Here is a 9,084-nt window from a genome sequence, read left to right on the forward strand (position 1 = left end):
CTCATTCAGCTCCTGTCTTGATCACCTGAAACTTGTCCTGAAGAGATGCCAAGAGACCAACCTAGTCTTAAACTGGGAAAAATGTCACTTCATGGTGACTGAGAGGATTGTCCTTGGGCATAAAATCTCAAACAAGGGAATAGAGGTGGATCAAGCAAAAATAGAGGTAATTGAAAAATTACCACCACCTGCCAATGTTAAGGCAATCAGAAGCTTTCTGGGGCATGCAGGATTCTATAGGAGGTTTATAAAGGATTTTTCAAAAATTACAAAACCTCTAAGCAATCTGCTAGCTGCTGACACGCCATTTGTGTTTGACACAGAGTGTCTGCAGGCGTTTGAAACGCTGAAAGCTAAGCTGGTCACAGCACCAGTTATTTCTGCACCAGACTGGACATTACCATTTGAGCTAATGTGTGATGCCAGTGATCACGCCATTGGTGCAGTATTGGGACAGAGGCATGACAAGCTTCTGCATGTCATTTATTATGCTAGTCGCGTTTTAAATGATGCCCAGAAAAATTACACAACCACAGAAAAAGAATTACTTGCAGTTGTTCATGCCATTGACAAGTTCAGATCATACTTAGTAGGATCAAAAGTGATTGTGTATACTAATCATGCTGCTCTTAAATATCTACTCACAAAGCAGGATTCAAAACCCAGGCTCATCAGATGGGTGTTGCTTCTGCAAGAGTTTGATATAGAAATAAGAGACAGAAAAAGGACAGAGAACCAAGTGGCTGATCATCTGTCCCGGATAGAGCCAGTAGAAGGGACGTCCCTCCCCTCTCTTGAGATCTCTGAGACTTTTCCGGATGAGCATTTATTTGCCATCCAGGAAACACCATGGTTTGCTGATATTGCAAACTATAAAGCTGCAAGGTTCATACCCAAGGAGTACAACAGGCAACAAAAGAAAAAATTAATCACTGATGCAAAGTACTACTTGTGGGATGAACCCTATCTCTTTAAGAGATGTGCAGACGGGATAATCCGTAGGTGTGTCCCTAGAGAAGAAGCACAGAGGATCCTATGGCATTGCCATGGATCTCAATATGGAGGCCATTTCGGGGGTGAGCGAACAGCCACCAAGGTCCTCCAATGTGGCTTCTATTGGCCCACACTCTATAGAGATTCCCGAGAGTTTGTACGTAACTGTGACAGTTGCCAAAGAGCTGGTAATCTGCCCCATGGTTACGCCATGCCTCAACAAGGAATCTTGGAGATTGAGTTGTTTGACGTATGGGGAATTGACTTCATGGGACCTTTCCCACCATCATTCTCAAACACTTATATTCTGGTGGCAGTTTACTATGTATCAAAATGGGTTGAGGCCATTGCCACACCCACCAATGATACTAAAACAGTGCTGAAGTTCCTCCAGAAACATATCTTTAGCAGGTTTGGTGTCCCTAGAGTACTGATCAGTGATGGGGGCACTCACTTCTGCAACAAATAGCTTTACTCTGCCATGGTTCGGTATGGGATTCGCCACAAGGTAGCTACTCCATATCATCCACAAACTAATGGGCATGCTGAAGTCTCTAACAGAGAATTAAAGAGAATCCTAGAACGGACAGTAAGTACCCGTAGAAAGGATTGGGCACGGAGCTTGGATGATGCTCTGTGGGCTTACAGAACAGCATTCAAGACCCCTATAGGGACCTCTCCATACCAACTTGTGTATGGTAAGGCATGTCACCTACCCGTGGAACTGGAACATAAAGCCTACTGGGCAACCAGATTCCTAAACTTTGATGCCAAATTAGCAGGAGAAAAAAGATTGCTCCAGCTAAATGAGCTAGAGGAATTCAGATTCACTGCTTCCGAAAATGCCAAGCTTTATAAAGAGAAATAAAAAAAGTGGCATGATAGAAAGCTGTCATCTAGAATCTTTGAACCAGGACAGAAGGTTCTGCTGTTTAACTCTAGACTCAGGCTATTCCCCAGGAAACTGAAATTCCGGTGGAGGGGACCATATGTGATTACAAGTGTATCACCATATGGTTATGTGGAGCTTCAAGATATTGATTCTGATAAGAAGTTCATTGTCAATAGACAGAGAATCAAGCACTATCTTGAAGGCAACGTTGAGCAAGAGTGCTCAAGGATGAAGCTAAATTAAAAGCTCAGCAAGGTCCAGCTAAAGACAATAAAGAAGCGCTTGCTGGGAGGCAACCCAGCTATGGGGCATCAATCCTCTAAGCATTTTGCCCTATTTTTATTTTTATTTGTTTATATAAAGTTTATTAATAACAAGGTAAAAAAATCAATTGCATAAGTTCACAGGGTTACAGAAGGAATCTGCACACAAAACAGAGAAAAAGAGCTCACTGGCAAGAAAACGCCAGTAAGAGCCTGTTTTGGGCGTTCAGCGCCCAAAAGAGGCATCCAGTGGGCGCTGAACGCCAGTAAGGATAGCTATCTGGTGTTCAACGCCAGAAAAGGGCAACAACTGGGCGTTGAACGCCCAGGAGAGCAGCATTTGGGCGTTGAACGCCCAAAACAGGCAGCGTTTAGGCGTTCAAACGCCAGGATGATGGGAAGGAGGTAAATTCGTTTCTTCTTCATATTTTTCATTCTAATTTTAATTTCCATGTTTCAAATCATGATTTCTTGCATACACATGTTAAGAACCCTGATTTCTAAAATCCTTAATTTCTAAAAATCCTACTTTAAAAATATCAAATGTATCTTAATCCATAAGCACAAATCCTCTTTTTCAATCCAATTCAACTCTTTTCCAAAAATCTTTTCAACTCATCAATATCTTTTTCAAATCTCCACATTATCTTTTTCAAAATCTAGATTTATCTTTTTTCAAAAGTTTTTCATATCTTTTCAATTTTAAACTATATCCTCTCTTATCATATCTTCTATCTTATCTTTTCCAAATCAATCTTTTTTATCATATCTTTTCTAAATTTTCGAACCCACCCCCCTCCCTTTAAATATGGGTTCGGCCTCCCCCCCTCCATCAACAATTGCACCTAGCTCTCCTTCTATCCCTCTCCTTTCTTTTCTTTTGCTTGAGGACAAGCAAACCTCTAAGTTTGGTGTGTTTATCCGTGATCACTAAGATCATGGCTCCTAAGGGAAAATAACCCACTTCAAGAGGCAAGAAAGAGAGCGTTCCAAAACCACTTTGGAATCAAGGGAAGTTCTTATCTAAAGAACATTCAGACCATTATTACAAAATAATGGGTCTAAGATCAGTGATCCCGGAAGTTAGATTCGATCTGAAAGAAGACGAATATCCGGAGATCCAGGAGCAAATTCGAATCAGGAACTGGGAGGTCCTAGCTAATCCTGAGACGAAAGTGGGAAGGAATATAGTCCAGGAGTTCTATGCTAACATGTGGTAGACAGACAAGCAAAAACTATCTGGAACTGCTTTCTATGAATATCGGACCGTGGTCAGAGGAAAGATTGTTCATACCAACCCTGACAAGATCAGGGAGATCTTAAAGCTACCTCAGCTGAAAGATGATCCAGACTCTTTCAACAGGAGAATGATGAGAACAGACAAGGGCCTGGATAAGATTCTAGAGGATATATGTATCCCTGGAGCCAGGTGGACCACCAGCACGAAGGGTGTCCCAAATCAACTCAAAAGAGAAGATCTCAAACCAGTCTAATACCTTATTTGACCATAAAATGACACTTTTCAAAATTCAAAATAAGGTTTGAACTAACACACCTGTCTAATACTCTAGATAAACTATCCAAGCAAAGGCTAAAGGAATCACCGTATACGCTAAAATCATCCATAAAAACCTCCATACAGCTCTTAAGAAGATCAGAGAAAAGACTCATCATGCACCTTTGAAAAGTAGCTGGTGCATTACATAAGCCAAAAGGCATCCTCTTGTAAGCATAAGTTCCAAAGGGACATGTAAAAGTAGTCTTTTCCTGATCTTCAGGAGCTATATGAATTTGGAAATAGCCTGTGTAACCATCTAAAAAGCAATAATGTGATTTACCTGACAGGCGATCCAACATTTGATCAACGAATTGTAGGGGGTAGTGATCCTTATATGAGTGGCCTGGTTGAGGCGCCTGTAATCAATGCAAACCATCTAGGAATTCTGTACTCTGGTTGCTATGAGCTCTCCATGCTCATCCTTCACTATAGTGACTTCATGCTTCTTGGGCACCACTTGTACTAGGCTTACTCATTCACTGTCTGAAATGGGGTAGATGATATCTGCCTCAAGCAATCTGGTCACTTCCTTCTTGACAACCTCTAGGATGGTGGGGTTCAGCCGCCTTTGTGGTTGACGGACAGGCCTTGCTCCCTCTTCTAAAAATATTCTGTGCTCACAAACTTGAGGGTTGATGCCTACTATATCCGCCAAGCTCCACCCAATGGCCTTCTTGTGTCTTCTCAGCACACTAAGCAGTTGCTCTTCTTATTGGGAAGTGAGTTCCCTTGTAATGATGACTGGGAGCTTCTGATTATCCTCAAGGTAAGTGATGAGCGGATAATTTATACGCTTTTTGGCATTGTTTTTAGTATGTTTTTAGTAGGATCTAGTTACTTTTAGGGATGTTTTTATTAGTTTTTATGTTAAATTCACATTTCTGGACTTTACTATGAGTTTGTGTGTTTTTCTGTGATTTCAGGTATTTTCTAGTTGAAATTGAGGGACTTGAGCAAAAATCAGATTCAGAGGTTGAAGAATGACTGCTGATGCTGTTGGATTCTGACCTCCCTTCACTCAAAGTGGATTTTCTGGAGCTACAGAACTTCACATGGCGCGCTCTCAACGGCGTTGGAAAGTAGACATCCAGGGCTTTCCAGCAATATATAATAGTTCATACTTTGCCCGAGTTTAGATGACGCAAAAGGGCGTTGAACGCCAGTTCTACGCTGCAGTCTGGAGTTAAACGCCAGAAACACATCACGAACCAGAGTTGAACGCCAAAAACACGTTACAACTTGGCGTTCAACTCCAAAAGAAGTCTCTGCATGTGTAAACTTCAATCTCAGCCCAAGCACACACCAAGTGGGCCCCGGAAGTGGATTTATGCATCAATTACTTACTTTTGTAAACCCTAGTAACTAGTTTAGTATAAATAGGACTTTTTACTATTGTATTAGACATCTTGGGATGTTTAGTTCTTAGATCATGGGGGCTAGCCATTCGGCCATGCCTGAACCTTTCACTTATGTATTTTTCAACGGTAGAGTTTCTGTACTCCATAGATTAAGGTGTGGAGCTCTGCTGTTCCTCTTGATTTAATGCAAAGTACTACTGTTTTTCTATTCAATTCAACTTATTCCGCTTCTAAGATATTCATTCGCACTTCAATATGATGGATGTAATGATCGTGACAGTCATCATCATTCTCAACTTATGAACGCGCGCCTGACAACCACCTCCGTTCTACCTTAGATTGAATGGATATCTCTTGGATATCTAATACAGGGGACTGAGTCCGAGATATTAGTGTCTTCGTGGTATAAGTTAGAACCCATGGATGGCCATTCCTGAGATCCGGAAAGTCTAAACCTTGTCTGTGGTATTCCGAGTAGGATCTGGGAAGGGATGGTTGTGACGAGCTTCAAACTCGCGAGTGCTAGGCGTAGTGACAGACGCAAAAGGAGGGTGAATCCTATTCCAGTATGATCGAGAACCTCCAGATGATTAGCCGTGCCGTGACAGAGCATTTAGACCTTTTTCACAGAGAGGATGGGATGTAGCCATTGACAACAGTGATGCCCTATATAAAGCTTGCCATGGAAAGGAGTAGGACTGGTTGGATGAAGACAGCAGGAAAGCAGAGATTCAGAGGAACGAAAACTTATCTAAAATTCTCACCAATGAATTACATAAGTATTTCTATCTTTATTTTCTGTTTATTTATTATTATTAATCAAAAATTCCATAACCATTTGATATCTGCCTGACTGAGATTTACAAGATGACCATAGCTTGCTTCATACCAACAATCTCCGTGGGATCGACCCTTACTCACGTAAGGTTTATTACTTGGACGACCCAGTGCACTTGCTGGTTAGTTGTATCGAAGTTGTGACAAATTATGAATTAAGATTATAGCACCAAGTTTTTGGAGCCATTACCAGGGATCACAATTTCGTGCACCAAGTTTTTGGCGCCGTTGCCGGGGATTGTTCGAGTTTGGACAACTGATGGTTTATCTTGTTGCTCAGATTAGGTAATTTTCTTTTTGTTTTATTTTCAAAAACTTTTCAAAAATCTTTCAAAAATTTCTCATCTGTTTTCGAAAATTATTCTAAATTTTTAAGAATGGATTCTAGTGTTTCATGAAGCATGTTGAAGCCTGGCTGGCTATAAAGCCATGTCTAATTCTTTTGGACTGTGGCTTCCAACCATCAGCATAGAGGCAAGTTAATTGGAATATCAGCTGTTGCATGCCTGATTTATATCCTAAAGCTGGCTGGCTATTAAGCCATGCCCAACCCTTGGATTGGAGCTTTAGGCCAACATTGAAAGATTCCTAGAATTCTTATTAAAAATTTTGAATTTCTTATTTTCTTTTCCTATATGTTTTTCGAAAAAAAAAATTTAAAAGAAAATACAAAAAAATCATAAAATCATAAAAACCAAAAATATTTTGTATTTCTTGTTTGAGTCTAGAGTCAATTTTTAAGTTTGGTGTCAATTGCATTTTTTTCTAAAAATTTATGCATTTTTCGAAAATTCATGCATTCATAGTGTTCTTCATGATCTTCAAGTTGTTCTTGGCCAGTCTTCTTGTTTGATCTTCATATTTTCTTGTTTTGTGTCTTTTCTTGTTTTTCATATGCATTTTCAATTTGTTAGTGTCTGAAGTTTGCAAATTTTTAAGTTTGGTGTCTTGCATGTTTTCTTTGCATCAAAAATTTTTCAAAAATATGTTTTTGATGTTCATCTTGACATTTATAGCATTCTTGTGTGCATTCATTGTTTTGATCTAAAAATTCTCATGCATTGAGTCTTTTTCATGTTTTTCTCCTTCTTCATTAAAAATTCAAAAATCAAAAAATATCTTTCCCTTTTTCACTCATAAATTTTCGAAAATTTGGATTGACTTTTTCAAAATTTTTAAAATTTAATTGTTTCTTATGAGTCAAATCAAATTTTCAATTTGAAAATCCTATCTTTTTCAAAATCTTTTTCAAAAATCAAGTCTTTTTCATTTTTTTCTTATTTATTTTCGAAAATTATAAAAATATTTTTCAAAAATCTTTTTCTTAATCTTATCTCATAATTTTCGAAAATATTATCAACAATTAATGTTTTGATTCAAAAATTTCAAGTTTGTTAATTTCTTGTTAAGAAAGATTCAAACTTTAAGTTCTAGAATCATATCTTGTGATTACTTGTGAGTCAAGTCATTAATTTTGATTTTAAAAATCAAATCTTTTTCAAAACTAATTTCAATCATATCTTTTTAAAAATATCTTTTTATCTTATCTTTTTCAAAATCATATCTTTTTAATCATACATTTTCATATCATATCTTTTTCAAATATCTTTTCTAACTTCTTATCTTCTTATCTTTTAAAAATTGATTTTCAAAATTTGTTTCAACTAACGAGTTAACTTTTTGTTTGTTTCTTATCTCTTTCAAAACTACCTAACTAAATATCCCTCTCTAATTTTCGAAAATACCTCCCTCTTTTTCAAAAATTCTTTTTAGTTAATTAATTGTTTAAATTTTAATTTTAATTCTCCTTTAATTTTCGAAAATCATTAACTCTTTTTCAAAATTTATTTTTTGAAATTCCCTCTCTCCCATCTCCTTCTATTTATTTATTCATTTACTAACACTTCTCTTCATCTCAAATCACTGCTCCTATCCTCACCCTTGTGTTTGGATTATCCATTCTTCTTCAATCTTATTCCCTTTCTTCTTCTACTAATAACAAGGGAACCTCTATACTGTGGTAAAAAGGATCCCTATTATTATTTTCTGTTCCCTTCTTTTTCATATGAGCAGGAGCAAGGACAAGAACATTCTTGTTGAAGCAGACCCTGAATCTGAAAGGACTCTGAAGAGGAAACTAAGAGAAGCTAAATTACAACAATCCAGAGACAACCTTACAGAAATTTTTGAAAAGGAAGAGGAGATGGTAGCCGAAAATAATAATAATGCAAAGAAGATGCTTGGTGACTTTACTGCACCAAATTCCAATTTACATGGAAGAAGCATCTCCATCCCAGCCATTAGAGCAAACAACTTTGAGCTAAAACCTCAATTAGTTTCTCTGATGCAGCAGAACTGCAAGTTTCATGGACTTCCATCTGAAGATCCTTTTCAGTTCTTGACTGAATTTTTGCAGATTTGTGATACTGTTAAGACCAATGGGGTTGATCCCGAGGTCTACAGGCTCATGCTTTTCTCTTTTGCTGTAAGAGACAGAGCTAGAATATGGTTGGACTCTCAACCCAAGGATAGCCTAAACTCTTGGGATAAGCTGGTCATGGCTTTCTTAGCCAAGCTCTTTCCTCCTCAAAAGCTTAGTAAGCTTAGAGTGGATGTTCAAACCTTCAGACAGAAGGAAGGTGAATCCCTCTATGAAGCTTGGGAGAGATATAAGCAACTGACCAAAAAGTGTCCTTCTGACATGCTTTCAGAATGGACCATCCTGGATATATTCTATGATGGTCTGTCTGAATTAGCTAAGATGTCATTGGATACTTCTGCAGGTAGATCCATTCACCTAAAGAAAATGCCTGCAGAAGCACAAGAACTCATTGACATGGTTGCTAATAACCAGTTCATGTACACTTCTGAGAGGAATCCTGTGAGTAATGGGACGCCTATGAAGAAGGGAGTTCTTGAAATTGATACTCTGAATGCTATATTGGCTCAGAATAAAATATTGACTCAGCAAGTCAATATGATTTCTCAGAGTCTGAATGGAATGCAAGCTGCATCCAACGGTACTCAAGAGGCATCTTCTGAAGAAGAAGCTTATGATCCTGAGAACCCTGCAATAGCAGAGGTGAATTACATGGGTGAACCTTATGGAAACACCTATAACCCCTCATGGAGAAATCATCCAAATTTCTCATGGAAGGATCAACAAAAGCCTCAACAAGGCTT

At 38.3% G+C, this 9,084-nt stretch overlaps 1 non-coding gene across 1 annotated transcript; it reads right to left on the reverse strand.

The window, feature by feature from the left end:
• Positions 1 to 8,500: 8,500 nt before the first annotated feature.
• LOC112761219 (small nucleolar RNA R71) lies at positions 8,501 to 8,608 on the reverse strand. Its single transcript, XR_003181625.1, has one exon. It is a non-coding gene; the product is annotated as a small nucleolar RNA R71 (small nucleolar RNA).
• Between the last annotated feature and the right edge of the window lie 476 nt (positions 8,609 to 9,084).

This window comes from Arachis hypogaea, chromosome 16 (assembly GCF_003086295.3).
Source record: "Arachis hypogaea cultivar Tifrunner chromosome 16, arahy.Tifrunner.gnm2.J5K5, whole genome shotgun sequence".
Classification (NCBI taxonomy): Eukaryota; Viridiplantae; Streptophyta; class Magnoliopsida; order Fabales; family Fabaceae; genus Arachis; species Arachis hypogaea.